At 42.8% G+C, this 23,915-nt stretch overlaps 1 long non-coding RNA gene across 2 annotated transcripts; it reads right to left on the reverse strand.

Moving 5' to 3' along the window:
• Positions 1-19,365: 19,365 nt before the first annotated feature.
• On the reverse strand, positions 19,366-20,763 carry LOC124665938. 2 transcript variants are annotated; one of them, XR_006990755.1, is made up of 4 exons: positions 20,445-20,763; positions 20,196-20,245; positions 19,917-20,057; positions 19,366-19,617 (listed from the first exon to the last, which is right to left on the reverse strand). It is a non-coding gene; the product is annotated as an uncharacterized LOC124665938 (long non-coding RNA). The 2 variants fall into 2 exon arrangements; XR_006990754.1 differs by lacking the exon at positions 19,366-19,617 and having other exon boundaries at positions 19,773-20,057.
• Between the last annotated feature and the right edge of the window lie 3,152 nt (positions 20,764-23,915).

Consider the following 23,915-nt stretch of genomic DNA (forward strand, 5'->3'; position numbering starts at 1 on the left):
GAAGTAAAACCCAAATTTATTGATTCGACACAAGGGGAGGTAAAGAATACTTATAAGCCTTAACAACCGAGTTGTCAATTCAGCTGCACCTGGAAAAGCACTAGCAACAGGGGTGATGTGAAAGTAGCAGTGATATGAGAGCAGTAGTAACAGTAACACAGCAGCAGTAATAGTAACACAAGAGCAATGGCACCAGAAAACAGTTGACATGTAGAACGAGTATATGATGATGAAAGATGGACCGGGGTTCCCAGCTATCTACACTAGTGGCAACTCTCCAATAACAAGTGTTGGGTGAACAAATTACAGTCGGGCAATTGATAGGATTGAAATAGCATTAAGACAGAATATCAAGATCATTAATCATGTAGGCATGTTTTCCAATTATAGTCGTACGTGCTCGCAATGAGAAACTTGCACAACATCTTTTGTCCTACCAGCCGGTGGCAGCCGGGCCTCAAGGGAAACTACTCGGATATTAAGGTACTCCTTTTAATAGAGCACCGGAGCAAAGCATTAACACTCCGTGAAAACATGTGTCCCTCACATCACCGCCATCCCCTCCGGTTGTCCCGATTTCTGTCACTTCGGGGCCTTTGGTTCCGGACAGTGACATGTGCATACAACTTGTAGATACAATCTAAGAAATAATTATAAAGCTCAAATCTAAGATCATGCCACTCGGGCCCTAGTGACAAGCATTAAGCATAACAAGATTGCAGCAACAATAACTTCATAAACTTTGTAGATAGACAATCATAACGTAACAATCCATCGGATCCCGACAAACACAACACCGATTACATCGGATGAATCTCAATCATGTAAGGCAGCTCATGAGATCATTGTATTGAAGTACATGGGGGAGAGAATACCAACTAGCTACAGCTAGAACCCGTAGTCCATGGGGAAACTACTCACGGAGCATGATGGAGGCGATGGCGTTGATGGAGATGGCTTCCGGGGCACTTCCCCGTCCCGGCAGGGTGCCGGGACAGAGACTTCGTCCCCCGAATTGGAGTTTCGCGATGGTGGCGGCGCCCACGGAGTCTTTCTGGAGTTTCGTCAAGAGTTACGGTGTTTTTAGGTCGAAAGGGATTTTATAGGCGAAGAGGCGGCGCAGGGGGGCACCTGGGGGCGCCACGCCACAGGCCGGCGCGGGCCCAGGCCAGGCCGCGCCGCCCTATGGTGTGGTGGCCTGATGGCGTGTATTTCACACGTTCGTTGGGCAACCCCAAGAGGAAGGTATGATGCGCACAGCAGCAAGTTTTCCCTCAGAAAGAAACCAAGGTTTATCGAACCAGGAGGAGCCAAGAAGCACGTTGAAGGTTGATGGCGGCGGGATGTAGTGCGGCGCAACACCGGAGATTCCGGCGCCAACGTGGAACCCGCACAACACAACCAAAGTACTTTGCCCCAACGAAACGAGTGAGGTTGTCAATCTCACCGGCTTGCTGTAACAAAGGATTAACCGTATTGTGTGGAAGATGATTGTTTGCAGAGAAAACAGTAAAAACAAGTATTGCAGTAGATTGTATTTCAAGTAAAGAGAATTGGACCGGGGTCCACAGCTCACTAGAGGTGTCTCTCCCATAAGACGAACAAGCATGTTGGGTGAACAAATTACAGCTTGGGCAATTGACAAATAAAGAGAGCATGACAATGCACATACATATCATGATGAGTATAGTGAGATTTAATTGGGCATTACGACAAAGTACATAGACCGCCATCCAACCGCATCTATGCCTAAAAAGTCCACCTTCGAAGTTATCATCCGAACCCCTCCAAGCATTAAGTTGCAAAGCAACAGACAATTGCATTAAGTATGGTGCGTAATGTAACTAGTGACTACATCCTTGAACATAGCACTAATGTTTTATCCCTAGTGGCAACAAAGACAACACAACCTTAGAACTTTCTCGTCACCGTCCCGTGTGTCAATGCAGCATGAACCCACTATCGAGCATAAGTACTCCCTCTTGGAGTTAAAAGCATCTACTTGGCCGTAGCATCTACTAGTAACGGAGAGCATGCAAGATCATAAATAACACATAAGCATAACTTTGATAATCAACATAACAAGTATTCTCTATTCATCGGATCCCAACAAACGCAACATATAGAATTACATATAGATGATCTTGATCATGATAGGCAGCTCACAAGATCCGACAATGATAGCACAATGGGGAGAAGACAACCATCTAGCTACTGCTATGGACCCATAGTCCAGGGGTAGACTACTCACTCATCACTCCGGAGGCGACCATGGCGGTGTAGAGTCCTCCGGGAGATGATTCCCCTCTCCGGCAGGGTGCCGGAGGCGATCTCCTGGATCCCCCGAGATGGGATCGGCGGCGACGGCGTCTCGCAAGGTTTTCCGTATCGTGGCTCTCGGTACTGGGGGTTTCGTCACGGAGGCTTTAAGTAGGCGGAAGGGCAAGTCGAGAGGCGGCACGGGGGGCCCACACCACAGGCCGGCGCGGCCAGGGGTGGGGCCGCGCCGCCCTAGGGTTTGGCCACCCCGTGGCCCCTCTTCGTCTCGTCTTCGGTCTTCCGGAAGCTTCGTGAGAAAATAGGCCTCCGGGCTTTTATTTCGTCCAATTCCGAGAATATTTCTTTACTAGGATTTCGAAACCAAAAACAGCAGTAAAACAAGAATCGGCACTTCGGCATCTTGTTAATAGGTTAGTTCCGGAAAATGCACGAATATGACATAAAGTGTGCATAAAACATGTAGATAACATCAATAATGTGGCATGGAACACAAGAAATTATCGATACGTTGGAGACGTATCAGCATCCCCAAGCTTAGTTCTCGCTCGTCCCGAGCAGGTAAAACGATAACAAAGATAATTTCCGGAGTGACATGCCATCATAATCTTGATCATACTATTTGTAAAGCATATGTAGTGAATGCAGCGATCAAAACAATGTGTATGACATGAGTAAACAAGTGAATCATAAAGCAAAGACTTTTCATGAATAGCACTTCAAGACAAGCATCAATAAGTCTTGCATAAGAGTTAACTCATAAAGCAATAATTCAAAGTAAAGGTATTGAAGCAACACAAAAGAAGATTAAGTTTCAGCGGTTGCTTTCAACTTGTAACATGTATATCTCATGGATATTGTCAACATAGAGTAATATAATAAGTGCAATAAGCAAGTATGTAGGAATCAATGCACAGTTCACACAAGTGTTTGCTTCTTGAGGTGGAGAGAAATAGGTGAACTGACTCAACATTGAAAGTAAAAGAATGGTCCTCATAGAGGAAAAGCATCGATTGCTATATTTGTGCTAGAGCTTTGATTTTGAAAACATGAAACAATTTTGTCAACGGTAGTAATAAAGCATATGCATCATGTAAATTATATCTTATAAGTTGCAAGCCTCATGCATAGTGTACTAATAGTGCCCGCACCTTGTCCTAATTAGCTTGGACTACCTGGATTATCACCGCAATACATATGCTTTAACCAAGTTTCACAAAGGGGTACCTCTATGCCGCCTCGTACAAAGGTCTAAGGAGAAAGCTCGCATTTGGATTTCTCGCTTTTGATTATTCTCAACTTAGACATCCATACCGGGACAACATAGACAACAGATAATGGACTCCTCTTTTAATGCTTTAAGCATTTGACAACAATTAATTCTTTTCTCATTAGAGATTTGAGGATATTTGTCCAAAACTGAAACTTCCACCATGAATCATGGCTTTAGTTAGCGGCCCAATGTTCTTCTCTCACAATATGCATGCTCAAACCATTCAACTCAGTGTAGATCGCCCTTACTTCATACAAGACGAACATGCATAGCAACTCACATGAAATTCAACAATGAGTTGATGGCGTTCCCCAGTAAACATGGTTATCGCACAACAAGCAACTTAATAAGAGATAAAGTGCATAATTACATATTCAATACCACAATAGTTTTTAAGCTATTTGTCCCATGAGCTATATATTGCAAAGGTGAATGATGGAATTTTAAAGGTAGCACTCAAGCAATTTACTTTGGAATGGCGGGAAAATACCATGTAGTATAGGTAGGTATGGTGGACACAAATGGCATAGTGGTTGGCTCAAGTATTTTGGATGCATGAGAAGTATTCCCTCTCGATACAAGGTTTAGGCTAGCAAGGTTATTTGAAACAAACACAAGGATGAACCGGTGCAGCAAAACTCACATAAAAGACATATTGTAAACATTATAAGACTCTACACCGTCTTCCTTGTTGTTCAAACTCAATACTAGAAATTATCTAGACCTTAGAGAAACCAAATATGCAAACCAAATTTTAGCATGCTCTATGTATTTCTTCATTAATAGGTGCAAAGCATATGATGCAAGAGCTTAAACATGAGCACAACAATTGCCAAGTATCACATTACCCAAGACATTTATAGCAATTACTACATGTATCATTTTCCAATTCCAACCATATAACAATTTAACGAAGGAGAAACTTCGCCATGAATACTATGAGTAGAAACCAAGGACATATTTGTCCATATGCTACAGCGGAGCGTGTATCTCTCCCATAAAGTGAATGCTAGGATCCATTTTATTCAAACAAAACAAAAACAAAAACAAACCGACGCTCCAAGAAAAAGCACATAAGATGTGGCCGAATAAAAATATAGTTTCAGGGGAGGAACCCGATAATTTGTCGATGAAGAAGGGGATGCCTTGGGCATCCCCAAGCTTAGACGCTTGAGTCTTCTTGATATATGCAGGGGTGAACCACCGGGTGCATCCCCAAGCTTAGAGCTTTCACTCTCCTTGATCATGTTGCATCATACTCCTCTCTTGATCCTTGAAAACTTCCTCCACACCAAACTCGAAACAACTCATTAGAGGGTTAGTGCACAATATAAATTGACATATTCAGAGGTGACACAATCATTCTTAACACTTCTGGACATTGCATAATGCTACTGGACATTAGTGGATCAAAGAAATTCATCCAACATAGCGAAAGAGGCAATGCGAAATAAAAGGCAGAATCTGTCAAAACAGAACAGTTCGTATTGACGAATTTTAAAATGGCACCAGACTTGCTCAAACGAAAATGCTCAAATTGAATGAAAGTTGCGTACATATCTGAGGATCATGCTCGTAAATTGGCGTAATTTTCTGAGCTACCTACAGGGAGGTGGACCCAGATTCGTGACAGCAAAGAAATCTGGAACTGCGCAGTAATCCAAATCTAGTACTTACTTTTCTATCAACGGCTTAACTTGGCACAACAAAACTCAAAACTAAGATAAGGAGAGGTTGCTACAGTAGTAAACAACTTCCAAGACACAAAATAAAAACAAAGTACTGTAGGTAAAAACATGGGTTGTCTCCCATAAGCGCTTTCTTTAACGCCTTTCAGCCTAGGCGCGTAAAGTGTGTATCAAGTATTATCGAGAGATGAAGCATCAACATCATAATTTGTTCTAATAATAGAATCATAAGGTACCTTTATTCTCTTTCTAGGGAAGTGTTCCATACCTTTCTTGAGAGGAAATTGATATTTTATATTACCTTCCCTCATATCAATAATAGCACCAACAGTTCGAAGAAAAGGTCTTCCCAATATAATGGGACAAGATGCATTGCATTCAATATCCAAGACAACAAAATCAACGGGAACAAGATTATTGTTAACGGTAATGCGAACATTATCAACTTTACCCAAAGGTTTCTTTGTAGAATGATCAGCAAGATTAACATCCAAATAACAATTTTTCAACGGTGGCAAGTCAAGCATATTATAAATTTTCTTAGGCATAACGTAAATACTTGCACCAAGATCACATAAAGCATTACAATCAAAATCTTTAACCTTCATCTTAATGATGGGCTCCCAACCATCTTCTAGCTTTTTAGGAATAGAGGCTTCGCGCTCTAGTTTCTCTTCTCTAGCTTTTATGAGAGCATTTGTAATATGATGCGTGAAAGCCAAATTTATAGCACTAGCATTAGGACTTTTAGCAAGTTTTTGCAAGAACTTTATAACTTCAGAGATGTGGCAATCATCAAAATTCAAACCATTATAATCTAAAGCAATGGGATCATCATCCCCAATGTTGGAAAAAATTTCAGCAGCTTTATCACAAGCGGCTTCAAGCAGCTTTAGCAGCTTCGAGCAGCTTTTCGCGCTTTGCATTAGAAGTGGAAACATTGCTAACACCAATTCTTTTATTAGTATGAGTAGGAGGTGCAGCAACATGTGTAGCATTAGCATTACTAGTGGTGGTAATAGTCCAAACTTTAGCTATATTCTTCTCTTTAGCTAGTTTTTCATTTTCTTCTCTATCCCACCTAGCACGCAGTTCAGCCATTAATCTTATATTCTCATTAATTCTAACTTGAATGGCATTTTCTGTAGTAACAATTTTATTTTCAATATCCCTATTAGGCATAACTTTTGATTTCAAAAGATCAACATCGAAGCAAGACTATCAACTCTAGAAACAAGAATATCAATTTTATTGAGTTTTTCCTCAACAGATTTGTTAAAGGCAGCTTTGTGTACTAATAAATTCTTTAAGCATGGCTTCAAGTCCAGGGGGTGAATTCCTATTATTGTTGTAAGAATTTCCATAAGAATTACCATAGCCGTTGCCATTATTATAAGGATATGGCCTATAGTTGTTACTAGAATTGTTCCGGTAAGCATTGTTGTTGAAATTATTATTTTTAATGAAGTTTACATCAACATGTTCTTCTTGTGCAACCAATGAAGCTAATGGAACATTATTAGGATCAATATTAGTCCTATCATTCACAAGCATAGACATAATAGCATCAACTTTATCATTCAAGGAAGAGGATTCCTCAACAGAATTTACCTTCTTACCTTGTGGAGCTCTTTCCGTGTGCCATTCAGAGTAGTTGATCATCATATTATCAAGAAGCTTTGTTGCTTCACCAAGAGTGATGGACATAAAGGTACCTCCAGCAGCTGAATCCAATAAATTCCGCGAAGAAAAATTTAGTCCCGCATAGAAGGTTTGGATGATCATCCAAGTAGTCAGTCCATGGGTTGGGCAATTTTTAACCGGAGATTTCATTCTTTCCCAAGCTTGAGCAACATGTTCAGTATCTAATTGTTTAAAATTCATTATGCTACTCCTCAAAGATATAATTTTAGCAGGGGGATAATATCTACCAATAAAAGCATCCTTGCATTTAGTCCATGAATCAATACTATTCTTAGGCAGAGATAGCAACCAATCTTTAGCTCTTCCTCTTAATGAGAAAGGGAACAATTTTAGTTTAATAATATCACCATCTACATCTTTATATTTTTGCATTTCACATAGTTCAACAAAATTATTAAGATGGGCAGCAGCATCATCGAACTAATTCCGTAAAATTGATCTTTCATAACAAGATTCAAGTAAAGCAGGTTTAATTTCAAAGAATTCTGCTGTAGTAGCAGGTGGAGCAATAGGTGTGCATAAGAAATCATTATTATTTGTGGTTGTGAAGTCACACAACTTAGTATTTTCAGCGTTGGCCATTTTAGCAATAGTAAATAAAGCAAACTAGATAAAGTAAATGCAAGTAAACTAATTTTTTTGTGTTTTCAATATAGCAAACAAGACAGCAAATAAAGTAAAACTAGCAACTAATTTTTTTTGTATTTTGATATAAGTGCAGCAAACAAAGTAGTAAATAAAACTAAGCAAGACAAAAACAAAGTAAAGAGATTGAGAAGTGGAGACTCCCCTTGCAGCGTGTCTTGATCTCCCCGGCAACGGCGCCGTAAAAAGATGCTTGATGGCGTGTATTTCACACGTTCGTTGGGCAACCCCAAGAGGAAGGTATGATGCGCACAGCAGCAAGTTTTCCCTCGTAAAGAAACCAAGGTTTATCGAACCAGGAGGAGCCAAGAAGCACGTTGAAGGTTGATGGCGGCGGGATGTAGTGCGGCGCAACACCGGAGATTCCGGCGCCAACGTGGAACCCGCACAACACAACCAAAGTACTTTGCCCCAACGAAACAGTGAGGTTGTCAATCTCACCGGCTTGCCGTAACAAAGGATTAACCGTATTGTGTGGAAGATGATTGTTTGCAGAGAAAACAGTAAAAACAAGTATTGCAAGTAGATTGTATTTCAAGTAAAGAGAATTGGACCGGGGTCCACAGCTCACTAGAGGTGTCTCTCCCATAAGACGAACAGCATGTTGGGTGAACAAATTACAGCTTGGGCAATTGACAAATAAAGAGAGCATGACAATGCACATACATATCATGATGAGTATAGTGAGATTTAATTGGGCATTACGACAAAGTACATAGACCGCCATCCAACCGCATCTATGCCTAAAAAGTCCACCTTCGAGTTATCATCCGAACCCCTCCAGTATTAAGTTGCAAAGCAACATGACAATTGCATTAAGTATGGTGCGTAATGTAACTAGTGACTACATCCTTGAACATAGCACTAATGTTTTATCCCTAGTGGCAACAAGCACAACACAACCTTAGAACTTTCGTCACTCGTCCTGGTGTCAATGCGAGCATGAACCCACTATCGAGCATAAGTACTCCCTCTTGGAGTTAAAAGCATCTACTTGGCCGGAGCATCTACTAGTAACGGAGAGCATGCAAGATCATAAATAACACATAAGCATAACTTCGATAATCAACATAACAAGTATTCTCTATTCATCGGATCCCAACAAACGCAACATATAGAATTACATATAGATGATCTTGATCATGATAGGCAGCTCACAAGATCCGACAATGATAGCACAATGGGGAGAAGACAACCATCTAGCTACTGCTATGGACCCATAGTCCAGGGGTAGACTACTCACTCATCACTCCGGAGGCGACCATGGCGGTGTAGAGTCCTCCGGGAGATGATTCCCCTCTCCGGCAGGGTGCCGGAGGCGATCTCTCGGATCCCCCGAGATGGGATCGGCGGCGACGGCGTCTCGGCAAGGTTTTCCGTATCGTGGCTCTCGGTACCGGGGGTTTCGTCACGGAGGCTTTAAGTAGGCGGAAGGGCAAGTCGAGAGGCGGCACGGGGGGCCCACACCATAGGCCGGCGCGGCCAGGGGTGGGGCCGCGCCGCCCTAGGGTTTGGCCACCCCGTGGCCCCTCTTCGTCTCGTCTTCGGTCTTCTGGAAGCTTCGTGAGAAAATAGGCCTATGGGCCTTTATTTCGTCCAATTCCGAGAATATTTCTTTACTAGGATTTCTGAAACCAAAAACAGCAGAAAACAAGAATCGGCACTTCGGCATCTTGTTAATAGGTTAGTTCCGTAAAATGCACGAATATGACATAAAGTGTGCATAAAACATGTAGATAACATCAATAATGTGGCATGGAACACAAGAAATTATCGATACGTTGGAGACGTATCATGGCCCTCTGGCCCCTCTCCGACTCTTCTTCGGTGTTCTGGACGCTTCCGGGAAAAATAGGAGGTTTGGTCTTCGTTTCGTCGAATTCCGAGAATATTGCCCGAACAGCCTTTCTGGAACCAAAAACAGCAGAAAACAGGAACTGGCACTGTGGCATCTTGTCAATAGGTTAGTTCCGGAAAATGCATGAAATCATCATAAAGTGCAAGCAAAACATGTAATTATTGTCATAAAACAAACATGGAACGACAAAAATTATGGATACGTCGGGGACGTATCAGACGCCAAAATGAAAGCTTGTGTCGCCATATATCCAGCTTCTGGTGTTTTTGGAATGATATTCCCCCTCGTATCTATCGACATAAAAGACATGTCGAGGTTTTGAACTAGGTTCTCCCTCTCAGCCTCAGGTATATGTTGCAGTCGAGACCTTGCTCTATTCCGAGCTGCTATGTGACTGTCCCCTCCCGAAGTACCCGATTGTCGACTCAACTCCGCTCTTCGCCTGCTTGACGCGGAAGCCGCAGCTTGCCTCCTATCCAGCTCAACTTTCTGTTTTTCGAGCTCTCGCCTAGCACGGGCGAGTCTATATTGATATGCTTGCAACTCTTCCGCTGTCGCAGTTACAGTCATTGGTTATGTGCCATCAATAGCTCTTGCAACTCTATCCCAAACTGCCTGCGGAAATTGTACCATCTGTCGTTTCAAGGTCCGACATATTTGGTTCCCAAACCTCGCGTAAGATCAGCGGGATCGACGTATGAATTTCCCGCGTTATCGAAGTCCTCTGATGTCTCCTCCTGTGGTCGGCTTGTATCTCCGATTGCATAGATTTGATTCATATTTTGAATTTTGACCTTTGTCGGAATTGGTGACACCGTCGTATAGATCGGCGAAGACCTCTCCGCGGAAGTGGATTTGTCGATAAAGCTAAAGCTGTCGACGCTGTCTGAGTCACTGCTTATATTGGAGTCCGCAGACGACTCGAAGGACATGTTTCCGAAGATCTTGGCGAGATTTTTGCTTGCCGTAGCTTTGATGAAGCGTGGCGGCGAAATCTCCTCATCGCCTGTCTCGAACGATGACGATGAATCCAAAAAATCGGAACCGACCGCCGACGGTTCCGACGAAATCGGAACCTCGAGATGATACGATCCTTCTTTCTCGACGCGGAAGTGGAACCTTCCGAACGTCATCTCAATAGGCTCCTCCAGATACGCATATGCATCCAAACGGGAGGGCGGGTGAGGAACAAAATCGACTAGATCAGTTTCGATCTGTTTACCTCTATCCATCGCGTTGCTTGCTACCGAAGAAGTCGACGATCTTGAACGTGCCATCGAGATCAGCTCCTTGTCGCCTCTAATTCCCACAGACGGTGCGACAAGGGATTAACTTGTCAATGCCTACGGATTGTAGACTAGGGTTTAGTTGGAAGTAGAGGGCAAGTAGATCTCGAAGGTTCAGCCGGAAAAGTACTCGACTACTAAAAAACTAGGGTTGCGTTGACAATATAATCGATGCTTTCTTTGTCCCTCGACCCCCCTTATGTAGGAGGCGGAGCCGAGGGTTTCGTGATACACACGTTACAGAGTTCGGGAGACTATTTGAGTCCGTCCCGAAATAGTTACAAGTCAATATTCCTAATACAATTCTATCTTTCCAAACTATCTCCTTCCTGGGCTTCCGGGCTTCATAATCTTCGGGTCGTGGGCCTTTAGTAAAACCCCGGGTACCATCTCCGGCAGGCCCATTGGGATGCCTATGTCAGCCGGCCCCCAAAAAGCTATCGAGGCCACTATCGAGAACACCGGTTGAGATGCTCTAAAGCCAAGTAGCCAACGCCTTTCATTTTCCAAACCCTACCTTTTTCTCAATGGAAAATTTGACACGCCCATCCCATGCCATGGAGAGATGAGATTAGCTACTAGTATCAAGTCAATGAGGGTATAGGAAGCTGCTGCTCCCCTTCTCTTATGAGCTAATTACACTTATAGTTCTACAACTTGCACACCATGTGAAGATTTAGTCCTACAACTTGTAACTAGTGAAGTAAGGGTTCAACATCTTGTATCTTAGGAGAAAATTAGTCATCGGTCAATTAGAAGCAGACATATGGAACTATATTTTTTGCAGAATGACCCCTAATATTCTTATCTCGCACATATGAGCTTGGTGTCGTTTCACGCGTGGGTCTGACCTGTCAGCGGCTCATGAAACAAATAATAAAATTCGGAGCGGGTGAAGGATCGAACTCACGACCTGTAGGTACAAAAAAAATAGTGCCACATGTTAGCTTCTAATTGATCGAGGACTAATTTGCTCCTAAGATACAAGATGTTGGTCCGTGACTTCACTAGTTACAAGTTGCAGGACTAAATCTTCACATGGTGTGCAAGTTGTAGGACTACAGTTGTAATTAGCTCTTTTCTTATCTAGTTATCTGCTCCACTTTAGCTTTATGGGCTATATTGTTTTGTGGAGTCCGATCGGCTGGAATCCGATCTTGTAAAAGTGTCATACTAGCTCGAGAAAGTAAAAGTGTCTTTCTATCACTTTGAAGTTTTCTTGGCTCCATGAGTTGCGTGGAGATTCTCATGTGGTGCTTCCGTCGGCGTTGTGCTCTTTTGAGACCATGGAGGTGGCCATGACACCCCCTCCACCGCAGTCGGAGCCATGCCAGTCCCTCGCCTCTTTGGACCGTGGAGCAGTGTTGGTTCATACCTCAGTTGCTCTTTTTGTAAAGGATCTTTGTGGTTTGCTCGCTAGTTTGAAGGTGGCTAGCCCTGGATATGGTAAGGAAATTGCCTGCATCTTGGCAGGTAAAGCTTCAGAGGATATGATCAAGAAGGTGGAGAAATCTCTTAGGAAGATATCTATCAGAAGGATAAGGAGGAGAGCCATAACATGATAAATTTGAGAAGATGTTTAAGTGATGGACTCATTTTGGGTTGTCATGTCCTTTTAGTAGGTCTTTTTTGCGATGTTGTGCTCATGGGTTGTTGGTTTTAGTTGGTTTAGAGGTTGCTTTCTTTTGGTGTTGGTTCTCTTGTGGGTGTGCTCTTGGTGTGGGCTTGGCTCTATCGTTGTAGGTTTTCGCTCGATTTTCTCCTAAAAGCTGAGCACCTTCTTTTTAATTAATAGATGAGGCAAAGTTTTTGCCTCCATTTAAAAAAAAGTTTGAACTAATGCGAAGCTCGAGCTTTTTTTCGAAATGGGGGAAATATCGCCCCAGCTTCTGCATCCAAAGGATGCACACGGCTTTTTTATTAGATTATTCACAAAACTTTACAAGAACAATACAAAAGATCAATCTCGAAGCAACCTTACTATACCTACAGTGGGATGAAGAGGGTGACAATACACTAACTCACAGCATCCAAAAACTAAATGCCTTCCCAAACCGTCCAATAGCAGGTGAGAAGCACATCCAGTCAAGCAGACTCTCAGCGCACACCAACGCACATGCCACAGGAGTTGCTCCCGCCATCTTCCTCGACTCCATCTTCAAGGGAGATCATCGCATTAATCTTGCAAGACCTGCCGTCGATGCCACCATGACGCCAGACGGCTCCACCATCCTGCACGTATACATCATCCCGCATTTGTCGTCGATACCCTGCAGCACCATGCCACTGAGACTCAGCGCCAACAATGTGGTAGATGAACACCACTCCACCGAAATCCGCCAACATCCAGCAGCTGCTCCAAAAACGATGCCCCAAGAGGTAGAACGACGCAGGACGCGCCGCCATCGTCCGATCCAGGAGACCCGGACCTAGGGTTTCTCCCGGAGCAGCACGAGTGAGAGACCGTAGACTGCGACGACGATGCCTTCAAGAAGGTAGCGGCGCGACACGTCTCCATCATCCGCCAACCCAGGTCGGAGCACGGTTTTCACCGACAGTCGCGCATCCCCAACTCGCCGAGTGTAGTGCCAAGATGGGCAAAGATGACGCCTTCGACAAGGTAACGACGTCGACCGACGCCGCCATCATCCGCCAAGACCGAGGTCGAGGCTCAGTTTTCACCGGCCGCCATGACACCCCGGACTAGATCACCATTGCCGGAAACCTGTGTGAGATCCCATGATCCTCCACATAGGACTACCAGCTTGGCCGACCACCTCCGACGAAGAAGATGACCACCACCACCATGCCCGGGGCTGCTGCCCCAGGTTTCCTCATGACGCGAGGGATGCCCACAAACGCCTCCCTGCCGAGGAGGCAGAGCCACGACAGGAAGATCGACGCCCGCCTCGGCACAACGGACCTAGATTGAACCCGATCCTCACCGTCGCCGCTCGCCGCCTGCAGATCAACGCCGTAGCCGTCGCCTCCCTGCGCCGCCGCATCAAGGAGAGGCCTGGCGGACGCCACCGCCGTGCCCTCCGGTCATGCGGGCGAGAGGATAGGCCGCCGCCACGTCGCAGGGCTTTGCCCGGCCGTGCTTCCGGTGACGGCGGCGGGGGAGGAGGGCGCCCTAGGGAGGGAGATGGCGGCAGGGGTGGCTGGGCCCCGGCGTGGCGTGGCGCCGCCGGCGGGGGGGGGGGGGGGAGAGGTTAGGTCGAGGGAGAGAGGTCGGGAGAGGTTAGGTTCCATGCGAAGCTCGAGCTGCAATGCTCTAAAAGGTGAGCACTAAAAAAAGTACAGGCTTGAGCTTAAATGTCAATGCCGTAGCCATGCTCACGCATGTGCCTAGCCTTGCCAAATGCAGCACGCCGTGTCATGCCTGACACACCACGTTTCTTTAACTGTACTAGTAAAGGTGCACGTGCCGATGCACATATTATATAATAAAAAAGATATTATAAATCTTATTTTTAGCGAGATGTTTTTATCAAGCCACTTAAAAGTCATCCAAAATCATCAAATGTTTACCAAACATTTTTGTGAAAGTCATACGGTATAGAAAATTTTCGCACAAAAACAAATAAATTTTACTTTTATGTATTTTTTACCATCTCACAACATGGCTATTTTGTCCCTCATCCCGACGTGAGCGCGCATACACCATTTTCTAGGTCGCATATTACAAAACATATATTACTGGAAACCAAAATGTGGTGTTCGATGGATGCAGATCAGGTGACATGCAAATGGCATGTCACACTGTGCCTCGCAGCCTTCAATCCACGCTCCGAACAGCATCCAACGGATAGCAACACTCCAAGGCAAAAACAACCAGACTTCATAGTTTTCAGCCCAGAAGTTGAACAAAACAAACATTCAACAGTACAAACAAGTGGTTTGAACAAAACACAATACAAAAATCAACATTTTAGTCCGGAAATAGTGCAAGCAACAGTGAAAATACTGTTTGCACTCAGATTCACAAGAAATTAAATTTTGGACAATACAATTCAGACATGCCATTCATCACTATTTGGATTCAATCAACCCACTTTATCACAAGTAATTCAGAAGTACATGATTTGAAGATTCAGTACCACTTTTCAGTGAATTCAGTGAGCTCTTAACAACCATTTAGTGCCATTTAATTTGTACACTTAGGCCCCAAAAGACTAGCAAAATACTATACTTAACTATGTCCAAAATACTTCTAGCCAGCTTGCACGCTAGAACAGATCATCCTCACCACAAGGCGTAGCCGTCAAGAGCAGGGTGAAACTCATGATAGCATTGCACTATTGGGGCTCCATATAAACTCCTTTGGTGTTGTCACATTTCTCCATTAGTACTTGAGGCTGCACACCATCCTTCTTTTTTTTTTGCACACCATCCTTCTTCTTTTTCTGCACACCATCCTTCTTCTTTTTTTGCAGCCAATGAAAAATATAGTAATTAGTTTACAAATGAAGAATACAAACATTTCAGCTCTAATATGCTTCGGCTTCGTGGTCTATTTGATTTTTCCTTCAAATGCCTTCCTTGGAACAAACAAATCTGCATAAAGTGATCGTTCCATCAATTCTGCTTTTGATGGCATTTCTTTTCAAAACCAATGTGACCGCCATATTCTACCCAGAATTCCCAAGGCTCATCCGAATCTCTAAACCACATACCAACTTCGGGTATCATCTTGCCAATCGATCCCATCGCACAACGCACAATTCTGCCAAATTCAAAAACAATGTATAGAAGTTACAGAATTATAGATGTATAACGTTGTGCTATAGTGAGCAGATAAGCGTCGCTCTGTTGGTTAGGTGGGCGAGAGTGCGCCCCGGCCACCCGGGTTCGAGTGCTGAGTTTAACCCGGGGCTCAGGAGTTTTCTTCTATAAAAAAATGCCAACGGGTGCTAGTGCCTGGGTTGGTCTCGTTTTAGAGAACAGAGCGTCGCTCTGTTGGTTAGGTGGGCGAGAGTGCGCCCCGGCCACCCGGGTTCGAGTGCTGAGTTTAACCCGGGGCTCAGGAGTTTTCTTCTATAAAAAAATGCCAACGGGTGCTAGTGCCTGGGTTGGTCTCGTTTTTGAGAACAGAGCGTCGCTCTGTTGGTTAGGTGGGCGAGAGTGCGCCCGGCCACCCGGGTTCGAGTGCTGAGTTTAACCCGGGGCTCAGGAGTTTTCTTCTATAAAAAAATGCCAACGGGTGCTAGTGCACAGGTTGGTCTCGTTTTTGAGAACGGAGCGTCGCTCCGTTGGTTAGGTGGGCGAGAGTGCGCCCGGCCACCCGGGTTCGAGTGCTGAGTTTAACCCGGGGCTCAGGAGTTTTCTTCTATAAAAAAATGCCAACGGGTGCTAGTGCCTGGGTTGGTCTCGTTTTGAGAACAGAGCGTCGCTCTGTTGGTTAGGTGGGCGAGAGTGCGCCCCGGCCACCCGGGTTCGAGTGCTGAGTTTAACCCGGGGCTCAGGAGTTTTCTTCTATAAAAAAATGCCAACGGGTGCTAGTGCCTGGGTTGGTCTCGTTTTTTGAATATGGCACGCAATTTGCGTGCTCTCAAAAAAAAAAAAAAAAAAAAAAAAGAAGTACAATACTCGCTGCAAGTCTCCATATTTATTCAGATATGTAGTGCTGACTCAAAATAGAAGTAGCTCCTATGTTCAAAACCACAAAGCTTAGCAGATATTTTCAGAAAGCTTATCGAGATGCAGTGCTGACTCAAAATAGATGTTGAAACCACAAAGCTTATCGAGATGCACAGAGTGTAGTGCTGATTGATAATTTCGTAGAGAGATTGGACCAGAGAAGAGGCGCTCGTCCCGGCTTGCGGCGGTGCTCGTCCCCGGCTCCCGGCTCGTCGCGGCGCTCGTCCCCGGCTCCAGAGCGTGCCCGTTTTGTCTGTATCTGGATGTTGTTTTTGCCTTGGGAAGCTATGGTGCGTTGGATCCTTGCTGGGCGGTGGATTGAAGGCTGCGAGGCACAGCGTGACATGCCATTTGCATGTCACCTGATCTGCGTCTGTGTTCGATGTGCATGGACCATATGACTACACAACTAAGGTCAACAAATCGGCTTATCATCCTGATCCGGACTTTTGGCTCTCGGGTGCAGACGCACCCTATATACTCCAAAAAATGTAGTAATTTTAAATAAAATCAAAAAAAATCAAATCCTTTTAGGAATCAAAGATAATCAAGTATTGTACTCGTATAAATTTGTTTGGCCAAAAAATGTTTCACATTGACTTCAGGCAAAAAAAAAACAAATCTATGACGAATATAGCGTGAATAGTACTTTAATATAGGACCTTCAAGTCTGTTTTTTTCACCCAGGAAACAAGAGAAGTTATTCCATGGCGAATCTTTCGTATACGAGTACAATAGATGATCATCTTTGATTCCCAAAAAGATTTGAATTTTTTTAACCTTTTTCTGAATTACTATTTTTTTTCCATATAGGGTGCGGTTGCTCCCAGGTTCACCCATGCAATTTTGCTTATCATCCGCCTATCAAGAATAAATTGGCTTATCATCCCCCTCATGTTCTGATGAGTAGTACATTCGGACATGCCGTTTTGGCTCATGGGACTAAATGCATCCATTATGAAAAATATATTTTAATTCATTTCAAATTGTTAGAAAATATGGAACAAATCCAGTATTTCGTACGATTTTTGTGGGAAAAGGACAATTTCTGTTGCATGCATAAAAAGACAAATAAAGTTCCCTGAAAAGCTATATTGGAGCACAAGAATCTGTCTTTTTTACATATGCCACAAAAAATGTCCTTTTCAGGGCAAAACTTTGTGTTGGAACCTAAGATGTCTAGAGGCACACCCAGAAATTTTTGTCAGAATTTTTATAAATATTGAAATATGTTTTTAAGCAATGGGTGTATCTACAGCTATGAGCCAACTTGTATTTCCCAGTATATCTAGTGCTTCATCCTCTCCTTTGAAAAATACAAAGAAATATGACTCATTTCATTCTCTTTGTTTCAAACTATAAGCATGCGGCAGTAAAACACCATCAGTTATATCTTTTCCCTGAAGGCAAGCAAACATTTCCAAAAATAACGTGAAGGAAAAAAATGACCTACTGTATCTTTATTTTCAGGAAAATGCATTTATAATTTAAGGTTTTCAAAAGGTAAACAATTTTAGCAGTAACATTGGTACTGCCAAGCTATTTTTGCATTTTCAGGCCATATAAAATATATCTGCTAATATATAACTGGTAGGCTAGGCTGCGATTCTCACATATCATATTTCGGAATGTATGTTTTTCAAGTTGTCGAAACCCCAAACTACATGTGCCCAGAAATACTTGCGGATATACCTTACGTTTACAAATCAGACAAATTGTCACTTGATGAATTCCAAATCTATTATTTCTTCTTAAGTTAACTCTAGTCTTGTGTGATAGGGAATGAGTGTATCAAACAGCTGCTCAAAACGCTTAATAGTCTTCTGCATTCAAAGCTACAGATGGTGCTTACACAACACAATAGTTTGATACAATGCTTCAGTTTCTCTCTATATAAACTGGCAACTCATGAAAATACTCTTTCTTATTTGTGAAGGACATGGAAACATTAGCCAAAGTAATAAACATATCTTCAGTATCTCCAATGCCTCCAATCCAAAACCTAGCGATTAATATTCAAGCACCTCAAATGGTGCCCTGGTCAACCCCAATGACGTTAGTCAACAAATGTATGGATAATCAGATCTCTCCTTCCTTTGGCCCAGAGGTATTTGGCAAAACAAAAAAAGATAAACCACAAATGTATGTCATTTCCATGAAACTGCAGGTATTTTGTTGTTGGCGCTCTCTCCTAGTTAGCTTTGCTCACTTCTGTTGTGCCTAAGCTAAGATCTGCAATTATTGCCACCAGGACCGAAGCAACATACATAGTTGAAAATATGAAAATATAAGAACGATAATGTTTTATAACCGTGTATAGAATTTTGAATCAACTTGGGTTAGAAGGTTATTTCCTGCATATAAATTTCAGCAGAAAGTTGAGCATGTAAAAAAGAATCAAAATTATTTTTACAAACCCTTAGTTGACATTTGATCTAAAATCTTGTTAATAGCAATGTTAGTAAAAAAAGGTGTGTGGATCATGAACACAAGGATTATTATGATCATAAGAAAATTGATTGATTTCGTACCCTATTGGACCCCCTTATATCTTTTCTGGAGAATACTTGTTTAACATTGCAGCCTTGGCATGACCAATGTGGATATACTCGGATCCACACTTTCTCAATTTTTGCACCTGGTAGATGTATTTTATGACCTGAGGTATTGTCCTTCAAACCAGACATATATTGTGCAGGAGATATGCCAATTCCTTGCTTTCCAACATAAGAAGTTGTAACTTCATCTAGTGCATATGCATAGTCTACAGCTATGTTGTTGAACCAGCAATCAAGTTTTGATTTTTTTACCTCCTTAGACTTTCCCATAGTGACCATTTTGTGAAGAAAAGAATCAGGGCCTACATGGTAAGACACGTAGAGGAAGAACACTAAACTTCACATGGACAAAAGAAGTCGGAAATTACCAGTGATATTTGACTACAACTACAATGTCAGTAAATGACATTCCATTCTATAAACATATCTTCAGTATCTCCAATGCCTCCAATCCAAAACCTAGCGATTAATATTCAAGCACCTCAAATGGTGCCCTGGTCAACCCCAATGACGTTAGTCAACAAATGTATGGATAATCAGATCTCTCCTTCCTTTGGCCCAGAGGTATTCGGCAAAAAAAAAAAGATAAACCACAAATGTATGTCATTTCCATGAAACTGCAGGTATTTTGTTGTTGGCGCTCTCTCCTAGTTAGCTTTGCTCACTTCTGTTGTGCCTAAGCTAAGATCTGCAATTATTGCCACCAGGACCGAAGCAACATACATAGTTGAAAATATGAAAATATAAGAACGATAATGTTTTATAACCGTGTATAGAATTTTGAATCAACTTGGGTTAGAAGGTTATTTCCTGCATATAAATTTCAGCAGAAAGTTGAGCATGTAAAAAAGAATCAAAATTATTTTTACAAACCCTTAGTTGACATTTGATCTAAAATCTTGTTAATAGCAATGTTAGTAAAAAAAGGTGTATGGATCATGAACACAAGGATTATTATGATCATAAGAAAATTGATTGATTTCGTACCCTATTGGACCCCCTTATATCTTTTCTGGAGAATACTTGTTCAACATTGCAGCCTTGGCATGACCAATGTGGATATACTCGTATCCACACTTTCTCAATTTTTGCACCTGGTAGATGTATTTTATGACCTGAGGTATTGTCCTTCAAACCAGACATATATTGTGCAGGAGATATGCCAATTCCTTGCTTTCCAACATAAGAAGTTGTAACTTCATCTAGTGCATATGCATAGTCTACAGCTATGTTCTTGAACCAGCAATCAAGTTTTGATTTTTTTACCTCCTTAGACTTTCCCATAGTGACCATTTTGTGCAGAAAAGAATCAGGGCCTACATGGTAAGACACGTAGAGGAAGAACAATAAACTTCACATGGACAAAAGAAGTCGGAAATTACCAGTGATATTTGACTACAACTACAATGTCAGTAAATGACATTCCATTGGTCAGTATACATGTGGATAACCATGGCAATGTACATCCAAACTATTAAGTATAGCATAATACTACTACACGACAGTGGTTATTACCTATACCGCAGCATCACATGTGTGCTTCCCAGTCAGACAGATGCACTCAGATAATGGATTATCATAAAAGGATTCCTCAGTCGTCAGTCGTGTTCTTCCCTTGCTCCCTGGCATGGAAGCATATCTCTTCCTTGGAGCGCCTTGTCAAGAAACAGAGATGGAAACTTAGTACAATAAAGAAACTGTAGAACAAAAGTAACATGCATGTGATTATGTGAAATTCTCGTATATCTAATCAAATCATATCATATTTATTTATGCATTTCAGTAATAAGACTAACACAAATCATAGTTAAAGATTTAGCTTACTGAGAGAATGTCCATTAGCTTTCCAAGGTCCTCAACTGGATCTGAGAGACGCAAAGCTTTATACAAACATCAACATCTTAGTTTCTAGATATCATTTGGAAAACCATTGTTTGCAAGCTGCAAATCAGGTTTCTGGATGTGAACTACCTGCAGAAGAAAATTTGAAGTTGATTAGGTGAAATAAAAGTAATGAGCTTCCAACTCTAGCTTCAGAGAAAAGTAATAATTCTAAAATTACTGAGACAGTTTTTCTATGTTTGTGTTGCTAAAAAAGAATATGTATCAAATTGAGTATTCCTGATAAAAATCCCATGTCAACGGATAATAAAGTTGGTAAGTGATGAAAAACATAAGAGCGACCTTTATCTATTAGATTCCTTGGAAACACTACGAACATGCATTATATAAAAATAATTTAAATGACTGATAACAGCGTCATAGTGGCATTATCAACTCCAAAGCCTGAAAGGAGTGGCACGTTCTCAGCCTGAATTTGTGGAGACCCTTTCAAACCTATAGTCCGAATTTGTGGAGACCCTTGGCAAGCCTACAGTGTGAATTTATGGAGGTCCTTTGCAAGTCTACAGTCAGCGCATGTCCCTTCCAATTAAACCAGGATTGCAGAACAAAAACATACAAGAAGCGAATGCCTGAAATATCAGAACCTGTGGTATCAGTTATGGAAGGATTTGAAGTATTCCAATTGAAGACAATTATCATTGGAAAAAAACATATGGGCGAGCTCTGCACTGACGGCCGCGTTGGCCGCGTCGTTGATGCGGAGCAACGGCTGCCTGGGATTTTGTCCCACCGCATGGGGCAACGGCGGAGGTGCTTGCATCATCAACGCAGAGAACAGAGGCAGGTGATTTTGAAACCATGGTGCGGGGAACAAAAACAGCGGAGGCGATGTTCCTCGCGTAATGGGCGATTTAGGGCAGTGCGGAGCCGGTGATGGTCAGTCGCGTGGTGGCCTGCAGTGCGGCGGTGTCGGCGATGGTCGCCCATGGGCGGCGTGCAGCACGGTGGCGGCATAGGGCAGGGCTAGGGGAGATTGCGGTTGTGGGATTGATTTTGTTCGAAAAAGAAAAAAATAGGGGGCAGCGTGAGTGGGTTAGTGGGCCAAACCGCGGCTTGTTGTCTGCGCGGACTGATGAGCCGTCAAACACGGACTAATTCTGAACCGCTGGATTTGGTGATTGTACGGTCAAAATGCTCCGGATCAGCCCCTCTCGTTTTTTTTATAGTAGTGGTGATGGTGATGATGATGGTGATGAAGTAGTGGTGATGGGCGAGTGCCTTGATTTTCTTACGTTAATTTAGTCGGAATCTGGGAATGTTTGTCTTAAGCATGTGTCCAGGATGATGCTGTCGTAACAGCCAGCAGGACAGCAAAGCTATGCCGTGGCATGACATTCAGGTGGTCTTGGCCGGTGCCTGGTGTCCCTTGTATGCACAAGAGAACAAGGCTCGCTCAAGTGCAGCGGAAATCTTTCATCATGCATGGGGACACTGACCCAGAAACCTAATCCCGAACCCATCCCTTCTGACTAACTAACCATGAACCCAAGCACATAATCTGAAGAATGCGTCAAGTGTCGTCTGAAGATGATTCTGAATTCAAAGTTGAAACGCAAAAGCGGATCTACCTATTCCACATCGATATAGGTAGCATCCCCATTTTCCAGCACTTCTTCGAGTGCAGTACGTCATTGGAGAATGGTGCCTCAATAGATTTATGTAACATTTTTTTTAAAAAAATGCGAGGATCCGAGGTAGTAAAAAAACTGAACATCTTTTAGCAATCTAAGACATTGTGAATACACATTTTACAAAAATTATACTGTGAGAAATAAAAGAAAAAATACATTTGAGTCATGCCTGTGTGGTTCTCCCGTTGTGTATCTCTTTATGTGATATGCCCCTATTTTTTTCGACAAAGAGTATATATTAATATCGCGGAGATACAAATTACACCCAGTCTCTACAACAACGTATTGCCCTAGCAACCTTACGGATGCACACAACCAAAAAAAAAAAAGAATCAAGCTAAGACATTGTGAATACACATTTTACAAAAATTATAATAAAAAAATACATTTGAGGCATGCATGTGTGATTGTCCCGTTGCGTATCTCTTTATGTGATATGCCCCTATTGCCCGGGTCAATTAGAAGGTCGACCATGGAGAGCTAAACGGAGGCCAAGCTACATTTAGCCGTTTATTTTGAAATATTTAGGAATTATATTTCGAATTTTCTAAAAAATCTGTAAACAATTGTAGACATAGCCAATGATGTGTGCTACAAACATGTAAAATATCAATATGAGCTACTTTATATTCTAGGCTACACAAAAAAATCTGATAAATTATACATTGTTGAAATATGCACTATTTATTATAAAATTTGTCAGATTCTGTTATTTTATCTGATTTAAAAAATACAAATTTGGAATGTTTGAAAATAAAACGATGGATGTCGCTCGGCCTCCATTTCGACTGTCTCGTCGACCATGAGGATAAGACACGAGGTGCTATGTAGGGCATCATGAGATAGTCCATCGGCCACCAAGGAAGGTCGTGGGTTCTATGTAGGGCATCACGAACTACTCAGAATGCTTTTTCCATGGAAGTGAGTGAAGAGAGGCTTTTCAATTGGAAAATAGAGGCATGCACTAGTACAAAACAGGGCATCCGTCCTTTTGTCTCGGCCCAGTCTGGAGCCAGGACAAATAGGTTGGTCACGTCGCCTCTAAATCATCGAGAAGCTACGGGACCTTTTGCCGCGGTTCTTCAGGGCCTTTTGTCCCGGTTGGAGGCTCCGACCGGGACAAAAGAGTCTGAGGTCTTTTAAGTTCTGTTGGCAGCCCTTATGTCCCGGTTGGAGACACGGGTCGAAAAGGGTCTGAGGTTCGACTCTCATAGATCCAAGTTCTACTGGGAAGGTGCGGGACCAAAGAGGAAGTATCACCTGGTCAATTGGCCAACGGTTTGTCGACCCAAAGAATTTGGGGGTATAGGGCTGCTCAATACAAAGAAAATGAACCTAGCACTGCTACTGAAATGGGTCTGGAGACTTTATCAAGAGGAAGACACTATCTGGGCTCGTATTATTCGTGCAAAGTATGCGGACGCCTTAGACCTATTTTTGGGATCAGACC

This window comes from Lolium rigidum, chromosome 6 (genome assembly GCF_022539505.1).
Source record: "Lolium rigidum isolate FL_2022 chromosome 6, APGP_CSIRO_Lrig_0.1, whole genome shotgun sequence".
Classification (NCBI taxonomy): domain Eukaryota; kingdom Viridiplantae; phylum Streptophyta; class Magnoliopsida; order Poales; family Poaceae; genus Lolium; species Lolium rigidum.